General features: G+C 45.5%; 1 protein-coding gene across 6 annotated transcripts in view; it reads right to left on the bottom strand.

The window, feature by feature from the left end:
* ARHGEF2 (Rho/Rac guanine nucleotide exchange factor 2) overlaps positions 1-14,190 on the bottom strand; it is a 152,766-nt gene that overhangs the window by 41,854 nt on the left and 96,722 nt on the right. The gene's annotated exons all lie outside the window — the stretch shown is intronic.

Genomic DNA, 14,190 nt, shown 5'->3' with positions numbered 1-14,190 from the left:
AACCCTAGGGCCAGGAAAAAGGCCCAGTGTGAGATAACAGCAGAGACCACAATTGAGCAACACAGCCAGACAATGCAGCCTTGAGCCGCCAACAGTGCCATTTGTTCACTTCCACAAATACAAGCCCAACCCCCTTCCCGTCCACTCCTCAAGATCAAAGCAGGGAAAACCAACACATCCCAAATGTGTCTGCCAGCCAATTAAGAAACCAAGGAGGCTCTCTGAGGGAGGCCTGATATTTGAAGGGCTGTCACATAAGTTCACGGAGCAAATTTATATTCTATTGCTCCAGAGGGTAGGACCTGTAGCAATATGACACCCCCCCCAAAAAAGGACTTGGACTAAGAATTAAGAACTACCTGATGGTGTGATCTGTTCAATAGTGGAACAGACTGCCTCAGAAACTGGTGGATTCCCATTCCTTAGAAGTTTTGGATGGCCACCTATCAGGGATGCTATAGCCGTGAATTTTCTGCATCAGTAGAGGGTTGGACTAGATGACCTATGACGTCCCTTCCAACTCTGTGATTCTATGGCTGCCTGTTCATGCAAGGATGTGTATAAAGCAATTAAGTGTGCCTAATTTCCAGACCAAAAGGAACACAAGATGAGGGGAGCTCAATCTCCACTCTGCCACATTATTTGCCCACTCCCCATCACATCAATTATTTTTCTCATAGCCCAGCTCTGTTACCGGAAGTCACTTGGCATGGAGACAAAAGTACTTCAAGTAACACAGTGTGATGATGCCTGGTGGAGAAGAGGGATGGTTCAACTTTTCTCACCTGCACGTACCTTTTGTTGTAAAAAAAACCAGGCCCTGCTCTGCTACCGACGGCAGACACGTGAATGATGAAATGTGAGAGACGTTGAAAGTTAGATTGGCAGCAGGGTGGGCAGGTGGGTGGAAAATGTTTTGTGGATATTAGAGAAAAGTAGATTGATACTGTGATCTCAGAAGTCTCTACTATAGCGCTTACTTAATGCATCATTTTTACTTAGTCTATTATTGCCTATTAATTATTAACTCACAGAAATATTAAGGAAAAACTGAAATATGACTGATATTCATTCTCATACTAAGCTTGATACAGCAGATTTCTAGTTCCACCCAATCCCCTTCAGCTAGCTACTAAAGTCTTGACTCAGCATTAGGGAAATGCTGACATGTAGATGACAAAAACTGGACTTCAAACGATTCATTACTCAAGAGCAGGCATGGGGGACCTCTGGTCCACTGGCCAAATTGGGTTGGCCAGATGTGGGAAAGGTAAACCTTTGTGTCTGCAAAAGAACGATCACAAGCATTAGAGTGCACTCCTGATTGTTCCTCTGCAACCAGGGCTTAGATTCTGCACTTTTTAAGTTTGACACCAAATGCAAGACCCGCTGAGATTAGTTCCACTCGGGAACTCCTGATGCCTGTGGCAAGCATGCCCTGCTTATGGCAGGGATCCTCCTTGGCAGGTGCAGCTTGAATTTAAGCTTTTAAAACTTTTCCTTTGCAGGCAGAGCTTGAATACAAACTGTACGTGGAAGGAAGGAAGGAAGGAAGGAAGGAAGGAAGGAAGGAAGGAAGGAAGGAAGGAAGGAAGGAAGGAAGGAAGAAAGAAAGAAAGAAAGAAAGAAAGAAAGAAAGAAAGAAAGAAAGAAAGAAAGAAAGAAAGAAAGAAAAAGAAAGAAAGAAAGAGTGCACCCCTGATTCTTTCCATTGGCTGGGGAGGTGATCAAGCGAAGGGGTGGCAGTCCCTATATACAGTATATCTATCTATCTATAGAGAGAGTTATAAATAACTGGAGACACCCAGGACAGCACGTGGGACTTTCCATTTGCAAAGCATACGCTCTACCACTTAACGAAGATCTTTTCCCTAATAACCAGCCACACCTAACAATCAGTTTTAATTCCCCACCCACTGTTTGTGGTCCAAGCCCTACTGGGGTCCTCCTGCTCCAACATTTCTAACATTGCTGGGCAGAGCTGATGTTAAAAGGGCCATTATTAACAGCCTTTAATATACTTTGTGAGACACTTTGATGCTGCTAACCAATAGCACACCCTGCAAATTCCAACCCCCCCCCCGACTATCAGGGAGGAGGCCGAGGAGAAAAACACCAACTGGCCGCTCGTTCACAGGACCATCTGCTTGGTCAGCAGCCGTTGCCAAGTGCTACAGCCCACGTGGAACGGACAGTCTTTGCTGGAAGGAGGAAGGGGGGGAGCCAAGCACATCGGCTGTTGTGCCTCTCAACCTTGATGGGCAAGAATGCTCTGTGGTTACTTGGGAGGGAGGGAAAGGCATTCCGCCCAGGTCCATGCTGCTTCTCACGTCCCCTCCGGGGTTTCTCAGGTTCACCGAGGCGAGTGCAGGTGTTTTATAACAGGTTCAGGGGCTGAATCCCATCTAAATGTCCCCCTGCGTATCCCCTGAAAGACCAAGGGACCGTCCTCTTTTTAAAGGCACTCTCTATCGAAGAGCTGCCTGGTCCGGACTTCCGGGAAGGGTGACTTAGCCTGTGCCTGCTTTTGAGACGGGCTCCTGCCTCAAAAGAAGCTTATTCAGATATATCAGTCAGATTTTTTTTTTTTTGACTGATTAAACTTCTCCCGGGTAGGGAGAAACGAAGAGATTAACCTCAAAGCCTATTTTTGTTGGGACGACCAGATCTCATTAATTTATGGGACGAGGTCCAGCCGACGAAGGTGGGACGGATTTTCAACAACAAGCTCTATCTGATAAAGCGAACGTTCATCTTATCTTCTAAGAGAGAACGCACTAACAGGCAAGCACCCTTCTTTCTATATTTTTCTTTTACTTGACTTAAATTGTTGCTGTTTAAAAGAGATTTGCCAGATTGATCGGTTTTTGACATCTCACTGGGGAGCCATAACTTCTCTCTGCTACTCACTAATTAATAGCTTATCTCTGTTTTTGTTGCAAAAAGCTGTCCTGGATTTGCATTCTAAAGATATACACAGAAGAGGGATTTCTATTCCAGATTTTTATTTTGAAGAATATTATATTGTCTGAGACTACTCTCTTTTTGGTCTATTTTATTTTGACGAATCTGTTTCCTGACGACCGCCATTAATTGTTTCGATCCTGGGAACTGCATTTTGTTTACTTAAGCATGGAGAGATAAGGCTGTCTGCTCTGTTTATACTGTGATGTCACCAAGTTTGGAGTATTAACCCAATTGTTGCTGAAATAAGAAGTGGTTTTCCTATATTTTTCTTTTAAAATGGCAATTAAGAAAGTGGCTGAGAATCTGGAAATAACTATGTTTCAGAAAATAATGGATGAGATTGAGATAACGAAACAAAACCTGCGACAGGGCTGTAAGGAGCTGAAAATTGAATTGAGTAAAATGAAGCAGGAGATTAAAGATATAGGGGTCCCTGTGAGAGAGGTGACCCTGGAAGGGGTCCCTGTGAGAGAGGAGACCCCGGAGATTGGAACAAACGTGGAACAGGAAAAAGATTTGGAGTCTATGGACTTTAGAAATAAAATCTATTGTTTGGAGACACAGGAGATTAAAGACATAGGGGTCCTTGTGAGAGAGGAGACCCTGGAGACTGGAACAGGGGTCCCTGTGAGAGAGGAGACCCTGGAGACTGGAACAGGGGTCCCTGTGAGAGAGGAGATCCCGGAGATTGGAACAAACGTGGAACAGGAACAAGATTTGGAGTCTATGGACTTTAGAAATAAAATCTATTGTTTGGAACTCAATGTTATCTCTGAAGAAATTAATGAAGATTCTAGAGATAAAGTTATCAATGGCATGGATAATCTTCTGGACTGGAATGATGTGATGGAGCCCAATATAGAGAAAATCTATGGAATTAACTGCAGCCATGTGACAATGGAAAAACTTTCAAGAGATGACCCAGTGTATTTTGAAAAAAAGAACAGAGATATGATTTTACAGCAGTATTTCAGCAACCTATTCAGAATGGATGGCAAGAAAATATTTGGGATAGAGGTAATTCCCATCAGACTCTTACTATATGACTATGGCTTTGACAGCAAGATTATTATGGAATACTGATAATGGAAGATTGGATACTGAAATTACTGGACTTAACAAGACTACTGAAGATGGAAGATGGAAAATGGAACTAATAGGGATAATAGAACAATGGCTACTGAAATTACTGAACCTAACAGATTCTGATGTGATGGATTAATTGAAATGTTTATTTTGACTATGGTTATGACAATAAGATTATCATAATTAGTAATGAGATGGATTAATCGATATGCTTATCTGGAAAAAAAAATTGATAGATATATTTCTTAAAGAATTGAAACCTCTCTTTGACTTTTTGTGGAAAGAATAAAGTAATGTTTATGAGATTTGATGATTAAGTAAGATAACTACTGGAGGAAAGTGATTTTATAATATGACTTAAGAGACAGGATTGTTATATATTATAGACTTATAACTGATTTGATCTTTGACAAATGGGAAGTCAATATTTTACTCTTTATTTTTTATTTTTATTTTTTTATTTTTTTCTTTTTGTTTAACTATTTTTGATTTTGTTTTTTGTCTTTGAATGTTTTATGATTTCGTCTTGTATGTTTTATGAAAATCTGAATAAAAATTATTGAAAAAAAAAAAAAAGAAGAGCTGCCTGGTCCAAGTCCAGAAGCTTAATAAAGGGGAGAGCAGGTGGAGCGGGGGCTAGAAGTTGCCCTCAACAGTTTGCAGTGCCGGAGCAGCAGACTGAGGTAGCATCCAGGCCACCTGGTCAGAGTTTTCCCCATTACGATGCAATATATTGTGGCTTTGTTTAAATGATAGTAATTACTTCTAGATTTGCATCCATACAGGAAAATTGGCACATGTACTTTCTATGCAGATCTATGTTCTCTTCTCCCTTATCTTTTGGCAAGGCATTTGTAGGCACCTTATTAAAAGATTGCATTCACCAGGTATGCTGTGGCCTCAAGCTGAGCTCCAGTTCCAGTGTAGCCTCAGGCAACTCAAAAATATGGAATTATTTATAAGATCAGGAGAATCTTGAACGGGGTGGGTTGCATAGATCACTGCTTCATACCAGGCTGTTAACTGCCTCATTTCCCAGAAGGGGGCCTCCCAATTATGCATAGCAAGGAAGGGGAAAGAGCAGGGGTGTAATCATCCAGGGTCTCGGGGTGTCTTAGACCCTTTTTTTGGGAGCAAGGTCCCAGCATCCTGTGAGGCAACCAGCATGAAAGGGGAGCGTGTTAGCCTCTGAGAAGAGTCTTCTAACATTCTTTCTTGTCCTTTCCTGCTGATTGGAGCTAATCAGAGTGAAAGGAATTGAGTCAGCCACTGAGAAGACTCTTCTCAGTAGCTAGCACTCTCCCCTTTGATGCTTTTTGGCTGCTAGGGATGTCTGTAGTTGTGGCAGAAGGCATTGACAAGGATCTCCTCAACTCAGCAGCAAAAGAGGGAGAGATGATGACTAACATGAAGGGACCCTGCACTTCTGAAGTTGCCACTACACTACTGGGAAAGAGATCTGTGTGCTGCAGCTTATTTATTATTGCACTGACATCCACAGCCTTTCCTCTTCTTAACTTCCAGGCACTCTTCACTGTCAGATTCTTGAACTTGGGGCATGGGCAGCTCTGCCCACCCAAACATTTGCAGGGTAACAATAACGGGGGCACAACCAGGCTGAGATTGTTGTTGTTGCTGCTGCTACTACTGCTAATAGTAATAACAGAATTTACATCCTGCCCTTCCTACTGAAGAAGCCCAGGGTGGCAAACAGTTCAATACAACCATTAAAAGAAAAAAAGATCCAGCCCCCAAGCAGCTAGGTGAACCTTTTTGAGCCAGAGGGCCACTTTCTCGCATGGGAAATGATCCACATGGTGGGTGGGGCCTGAGGCAAGAGGGGTGGGGCTAAAGGGAAAAGTGGGCAGAGCTACAACCGTGATTATTACCATACAAAAGTTAGAGGCTTCTATACACACTCGCCTCTCTCGGAAGGAGAAGCAAAGCACTTCAAGGAGCCGTTCTATCCAGGCAAAAACACGTGAGGAGGCATGGCCAGGGAAGAGGGCGTGTGGCCTAGGAAGAATCACAGGGGCCAGGCAGAGATGACTCCAGGGCCACATTTAGCCTCTGGACCTGAGGTTCCCTGCCCCTGGTCTAGACTCAAGTTGTTGGACACCTCCTAGATATAAAGCACATGACCTCACAGCGCTTGCTTCCTTCAAAGAGTGTTGCTTTTGGCATGGCTGCAGGCATTAAAAGGCAAATGAAGCATGAGTCCTCAAAGGCAGTTTCGGCCAAGGTTTCAGGCAAGGGGCTGTTGGTATCAGGAGAAAACAAGCCACAACATCGCGACCCTTCCGGATCGGCAAGGGAGGATCAGAAAACAACGCCAGCCCCCACAGCCTAAGAGCATAAGCCCTGCTGTGCTGCCCAGCCTCACAGACAGATGTTGCAGACCAAAGAAATACTGGTCCAGGGCTGCAGCTGCTCTGGAACACCACTTTTCTGGGGAAGCAGGCAAGAGCATGCTCAGAAAGGAGTTGGAAGGCCATATAATTCCACCGCTTGACCAAAAGGAGGCCTCTCCACCCACCTTCTGCAGATCAACAATTCAAGCCGCAAGCAAAGTGGAGGAGAAGGAAGAATCCATCGTATTTCAGAAAGTCGGAGGTCGCACAAAACAGGCATGATGGTCCACACTGTGCACACTCAGTCTACTCTTGTCTCTAGCAAATAGATTTGGTAGGTTTCTATGGTGCTTCTAAAACCTGCAGGACCCATTTAACCAAAGACAATGAAAGAGCAAAAGCAGTGAGGCTGTAGCCAGATCATACATTTTGACAGAATCGCCAGGCTTCACTGGCATAGGAAATTCTGACTCACTGTTGCCTCTGGTCAAAGAGGTTTGGCAGGTGTCCTTTTCAAAAAAATCCAGCAGATTCTGCTTAAAGGGACAAATGTGGGATGACTGCTGCTTGTGATGTGAGCAGTCTTTCTTCCAAACCACCATCAACTCTCAGAAACATACACACACCCCTACTATCTGAATCCAATTTAAGATGTGTACAGCACTGCCAACAATGCCTCTGGTTCCAGTCTATAGACTTAAGAAATACTATGCCAAAAATGTATCCTGCATTTTTTCCAACCATTCTTCCTCAACTAATGAGAATAGAAATTGGATTAGAAAATTATTAAAGAGGGGAGAAAATATCAGTGAAATTATATTGGGTTGGAGGTAGGGTTTTGATGCAATTACCTTTAAGGTGTCCTTACAAACCATCTGACCAGTGGTGTGCACTCTGCAGCCTTCCATCAAAGCCCAAGGGGTAGCTTCTCCCACAAGCATCTTTCATATCAAATCAAGAAGCATGGGCAGCCAGGGAGGCTGTAGAGTGCTGAGGAAGTGTTTTCTGGAAAGAAAAACACATATGTCACCAGTGGCCACCTTGCAACAATAAGCTAACGTCAAAACCCTGCACTCACTGAAATTCAACAGAAATTCTAAAACGCCCTGAGATCAAAGTAGAAAAACGGAAGAAAAAGTTTGAGAAACTGGAGGGCAGATTTCAGCACAGCACTAGTTTGAAGGCAAACATGCTGTGGCTAAGCAGGTCTAGTCAGTGCCTGGATGGAAACAAATGCTGCCACACGGAGGTCCATCGTGGAAGCAGGGTGGGGACTGAATGTAAGATCTGACATTTAGAGCAATGCACACAAATCAAAGAACTCGTAGCTGCACACAGACAGAATGGTTGCTGTTGTTGTTGTCTTAATCTAGCCTGCTTTTTCTCTCTACAGTGGCCTGGCAGAAGGGGAAGGGAGTACCCTGCTGCTGCTCTAGCAACCCACTTGGTTTTCATGCTGGCCACAGGCAAAGGGGCCTCCCCCTCTTCCACAGCCAGCCTGGGAAGCACAGTGGGCCGCTGCAGGAGGGTCAGAGAGCTCACGCTGTCACTCGCCTGGATGCCATTCCTCGTGACCAGGCAAATGATGAACTATCATGCTGCCTTCAGACACTCTGGTCCCCGGCCATTTAGGGCTATCAGCAGCATTTTAGATTGAACTCCAAATCAAATGGAAAATGAACAAAGTGGTGCTTTGTTCTTGTTGCTCTTTTTAGTCCTTTTAATACTGGCCAGATAATATGCTCCTAGTTAGTATGCTGCCCAGTATATTCAGAACCAGCTGACGTTTCTGGGCATAGATAACTGTGGCAAGAACAGAGATATAATACCTTGTGAGATCAGGAGCCCTGTGTTACCAGGATCAGGGGGGGGGGGTCCTACCCACATTCAAGCCAACATGAGTAAAAGCCCATACTCCAATACTGGGATCCCCAAGATGGCATACACAGGCACAGCCCTATATATATATATATAGCCTCTTTGGAGGGTTCTGAAACATTTGCCAGCTTTTTCTTCTGTGAAATGAGCATTTTGTGATGCCCATGACAGTTTCTTAGATCTCCAAATGTGCCCCTGGGCTGAAAAAAGTTGGGGACCCCCTCCCTGAGATAATCAACAGAGGGCCTTCTCCAATTGCCCACTCAATCTTGAGCATAGCTACAAGGGTGAGGGGCCTCTCAGTGGTGCCATAGGAGCATCCATAAGTAGGGCTGAATCTAATAGCACCCAGAAACTGTGATTCTGATCCTTAAGTACAGCCCACCCAGAACAGGCCAAATGCCATCTCTGTGTCAACAGCATCACCCACCAAGAGCACCTCCTTCAGTTCTGGATTGAGTTCTTAATCTTCATGCAATCCCGTTACTGAGCCTGGACACCAACTAAGAACGCCCACTGCCACATCTGGGGCAGTTGAAAAGGAGCAGCAGAGCTAAGCCTGATCAGCACACCAAGAACACCTCATCCCAAAATCCCTGGATGACATCACCATATGACACACACTACAAGCTGGGGTGAGGAATCGCATTTTCTCAGAGCTGTACTGGACGGAGAAATACAATCTCCCTGCAAGAAACGTGTTACCTTCCAGGCAGCTGTTGGTGATGGGAAGGGTGTTCCTCATGCATGCAAGTTTTTTGCAACTTCCACACAACATCATCATCAAAATGCCAGGCCATATTCCCCCCACCCCTTTTCATCTGGATTTCCCTTCTCTGGGGAAAATGGAAATCCAATAGGTTTTTTTTAAAAAAACAAACCTGTTGCCTGTTGGAACCTTTTCACAATATCTTATTGGCCTATTTATAATATGACATCCCCCCTTCTGGAAGCACCCCTAGTACTCTCGGCGTTATCAGATAACTATTGTGCATGAACTGAGCAACAAAATGATGGTTTAGAAAGGGAGAACCAGCACCTGGATTCTCAGGAATGAAACGGCAGGTGGAAAAGGGGAGTCTGATTTGGATGTGGTGCCAAGCAGGAACTTTCCCACGTGGTCTTCATGTTTAAACTGGGTCCTCAGCCACTATGATAGCAAGGTTGGCAAGCATGTGCAGGCAACGGATCTGTGGCATGCTAACAATGCACATGCACACAAGGGATTCCAGTTTGGTCACATGGTCATTCAAGGAAGTGCTTCCAGGCTTGAAGCCTGTGTATGAAGAGCCCTGGGCAGCTGCAAGAATCTGCTGGGTTTCTGAAAGTGCATTTGGGCTGAAAGGAAGGCTCTTTGGCCACCTTGTTCACTTGCATAAGGTAATCACAACCCATACCCACGTGATTTGGGGACGTGGTAGAGCGTCTGCCTTGTATGCAGGAGATGCCAGGTCCAATCCCTGGTATCTCCAGACAGGGCTGGGAGAGACCTCTGCTGAAATCCTGGACAGCTGCTGCCAGTCAGTGTCAACAATCTGAAGCTAGATGGACCAATGGTCTGTCACAATATATAATGCAACTTTCCGTGTTTTTCTAATTTTGTACAAAGTTCTCCTGCTCCTGACAAAAGAGGCCGAAAAAGAAAAGAAAAGAAAAAAGCCTATTTTGGTTTGGTTTCAGCCCAGCACTAATTCATGGTGACAGCAAGTTGATAAAACTGATGCTTGGCCCACACAGAGGCTCTCACTTGTGCAAAGTGGTGGTGAGTTATAGGCTGGATTTGACAGTCCTTACATCAGAAAAAACTGCTGTGAATCTTCCTCCACCCATTGACATCAAGCAAATGTTTCTCACCACTCTCTGATGCCTCTAAGGCTTTGCAGAATGCAAAAATGCTCCATCTGATCATATGCATTATCTTGGTTATTTCTATCCCTCAATGCTATCAGAACTTCCTCTTGCCAAAATACTAAAGAGTCCACAGGGAGCAACAATGTAGAAGTGGACCTACCTGACCACTTCAGAGGCTGTAAACTAAAAACAAATCAACTCTGCCATATGTTGGCATTTCTGCTGTTTCTGTTGCAGCAATACCACCTTGAACACACTTGATTTCATTGCCGATTGGGGAAGGATCATAGCTCAATAGCAGAGCATCTGCTTTGCATGCAGGAAGTCCCAAGTTTAATCGCTGGCATCCCCATGTAGGGCTGGGAATGCCCCTTGTTTGAAGCCTTGCGGTGCCCCTGCCAGTCAACGCAGGCAGTGCTGTGGGAGATGGGCCAGTGGCCTGATTTGGTTAAGGCAGCATGTTTGTAATATGGAGTGAAAGAGCTTCTGCCTCCCGACTCCTATAACTTGAAAGTCCTATGTCTGAGCCTCAGAAAGGACATGTTTAGCTAACACCAGAAAGTGTGTTGCAGTGGTTTAGGCCTCAAGCCTACCAATAAAGGTGTATGCTCGAATGCTGAAGTATCCTATGCTGAGGGGAGGCAGGGCCTGTACCTTTGAAAATCAGTTTCCTGGGAAGGAATCATAGCCCAGTGCAGGGCTGGCACCAGGGGGTGGCCAGGTCAGGCCCTGGCCGAGGGCCCAAGGGGCCCCCTGTTAGGGGGGCAGGAGCTCCCAACCCTGCCATGGATCGTGGACTGGGAGCTCCCAGGCACCTCCCCCCCAACCTAGTTAGTGAGGGCCACGCATACTCCAACTTTCTCTATCGTAAATGACATGCGCGCTCTGCGTGTATGCCTACCATCAACCAAGAGGGCGCAGAGGCTTCCCTAGGGGGCTAATGCCCCCGCCGCCATCTTGGTTGATGGCAGGCATGAGTGCAGCGCACATAAGGCCTGCCATCAGCTAAGACGCAAAGGCTTTCTTAAGGGGCTCATGCCCCCACCGCAATCCTGGTTGATGGCAGGCATGAGCACACAGTGCACACATCATTTACAGGATCGAAAGAGGTAGGTGGGACACACAGGGAGGTTTATTAGCCCCACGTGGCCGGCATGGAGGGGTTGTTCTCTGGCACCATGGGCCCAGGGCAGGCTGGTGCCCAAGGGCCCTGGCATGCCTGGTGCTGGTCCTGGCCCAGTACAGTATTTATGACCTCCACTTTAAATGCCATAGCAGTACCTCTTTCACCATGCAACTATCAGGCAATAGTCTTCCTTGTAAATGTTACACACCTTAGCCTGATTGTCCTGAACGCATATATTCCACCCACAACTTCTAAGGATTTAATGTGCATGGCTGGAACAACTTATTACAATATCTGCTAAAGCTAAAAATCCAATATCTTGCAGCCTTCATGGATGATTTTAATGCCCAGTTGGCCTGGATGGTCATACCTTTTATTGTTCAAAGTATAACCAATTAGGAGGTTTGGAACTAATAATAATATTTGGTAATGTTCAGTTGATGTATCCTCAAAACAGAAGCAAATAATGGGCAATGGTCTCCTGAATAGAAAATTTGCCCATCCTGGGGAAGTGGCACATTGAATGATCCATGGCTCTAATTATCAACAGGATTGACAAGAGTGCAAGATCTCTGACTTCACAGAGGATTTAGCCCTTGTTACAGGCCCACCCTCAAATAATACCGGTCCAAATCCTCTCCAATCAGTGTAAAAATATTAGCAAATCCTTGTCAAGGCTTTTTACTGGAGTTCTCACCCAAGGCAGCCACCATAGATGCCCATAGTTTCGTCTGGCCCCAATGTCCTTGCTGGGTTGGGGCTAGAGTCTCATTCACGTCTGAGCCTTGTGGTTCCACAGTAGCCCCTTTCTCTAAGCTACAGGGCTTAGGGAGGGACAGACCCAGTTGTCTTCTTGCTGGCACCATTTTAGGACCCCCAAGAGTCTAGTCCCCACTATCCTTTCCCCCAAGGGCTGAGGTGACAAGGGAAGCTTCTTTTCAAGGGGGGCTGTACCTGACTGCTAGCAGGGGAAGCATTATAAGAACAAGATTGTTGCCTGCCTGCCATAGCAACTGCTCCCTGCCCAGTTCTACTCTTGGCTTCTGACTTGGCAGCCCTGAGTCCTATAGAGGCGGATTGGGGTCTTCTTAAGGGGGCAATTCTGTTAGCAGCCATTCTGCCTGTGGATCTTTGCTGTAGGAATGGGATTGGAGGAGGAGTTGTAGTTCTGAATTTGGCGAAGAGTGAAAGAGACAAAGGCAGAGAGCCAAGAGGTTTGGAGCTCTGAGTTTAGCTGGACTGGAAGGTCACGGAGACGGGGAATCACACTTGTTTGGGGAATTTGATGCAGATAATCAGTTTCACTGCCTGCTGTAGGAGGGGCTCTGTTTCCACTTATGATTGTCCTGTATACTTGTAAATAAAACATATGTTACAAAGACACCCTAAGTCTCCAGGCCTCTTTCAATTAAAGGAAACCAAACCCTGTAGAGTTACCCTGAAACTTCTCACTGCTCAGGGAACTGGGGAGTGTGTGACAAAAGTGTTAAGAACTTTGACCTCCCTATGATCCCTTGAAGTGAATGATAACCTAAGAATCTGCACTCATAAAAGGTTTGGCTCTTGGAGCTAAACCTCCCCAAATCTAGATCGTTTCCCCTAGAATCTAAAGCAGGGGTGTGGCCGTCCAGATTTGTTGGACTACAATTCCCATCATCCATGACCATTTGCCACGTTGATTAGAGCTGATGGAATGTGGAGTCCAATAACATTTAGAGGGCCAAAGGTAAGGCATCCCTGATCTAAAGATCTATGCAGGCCAGAAGGCCACTGTTGGGCCAGACTATGTGCAAAGACAGGGTCATTCATCCACCCCACTGTACAGATTAGTTTATGTGATCTAAGTAGACAATAGAGCTATTAGAGTAGGGTGATCCAGGCATCTGCCCTGGGTGCAACAGGAACATACAATGGAATCACAGATCATGCCATTTAAAGAACTTAAGACCAGCCCTGCTGGACTGGGCCAGAGATTCATCTAGTAATCCAGTATCTTATTTCCTAGTGGCCAGTCAGATGCTTCTGGGAAACCCTTAAGCAGGGACTGAAGGCAATGGTGAATTTCTACTGTTATCTCCTCTGAAACTGGTATTCAGAGGTAGGCTGCCTCTGAACATGGAGGTCCCATTTAGCTATTGTGGTTAAAAGCTGTTAATTGATTCGTAGTTCTCTCCTCCTCCATGAATATATTTATAGTTATTAAAGTTTAGTGATGGAAAGCTTTCTTTTCAGTGTGGAATTAAGTAAGCATGTTCTCAAAATGGTGGATGAGAAGTCAAAGCTTGCTGGGAGGCATAGCATGGGCAGCATGGCCAGGATGAGCGTGGCACTCTGGCAGCTTCCCATAAGCCGTGTCCCTGCAGCCAGCACAATTAAGCAGCCGTCCCCATCCCACTGCTCTCCGTAAGTTTCTGAAGTCCAGTTCCCATCATCCTTGACCACTGGCCATGTTGGCTAGGGCTGGTGGCAGTCCAATATCTGGAGGGCATCAGGTTGGGGAAGGCTGCAGTTTGGCTGCTGTTGTGGAGGAAGGGGAAAAGAAGACCACAGTCCTGCAAGACTGCAGCAGCCCTAGTGACTGCTCTGCAAGACAAAAAGGGATAGCACAGACTGAGCCTCAGGCTGATATCTAGGGCCTGGATGACACGTCAGAATGAGCCAAGGCACCCTCTGAGAAGGAAGGGTAAAAAACCACACACACACCCTTCTCCATGTTCACTAACCATCTAGCTTGGGCAGGTATGTTGTCCCAACCTCAAATATGGCAACAGTTTACCTCAGATGAATGTGTAAATGTCCACCAACCTCTAGGAATGGACAGATCAGTCTATTTTGCATCTGTTTATTCATAAGCCCATACACCATTCCATTTACACATTAATCTGCAATATTTTTGGAGGAGATGAAAAAATTTGTTTAAATACATATTTA

Source organism: Rhineura floridana, chromosome 22 (genome assembly GCF_030035675.1).
Source record: "Rhineura floridana isolate rRhiFlo1 chromosome 22, rRhiFlo1.hap2, whole genome shotgun sequence".
In the NCBI taxonomy this organism is placed as follows: Eukaryota; Metazoa; Chordata; class Lepidosauria; order Squamata; family Rhineuridae; genus Rhineura; species Rhineura floridana.
Note: the sequence above shows the minus strand (reverse complement) of the source record. Positions and strands in the feature narration are given on the sequence as shown.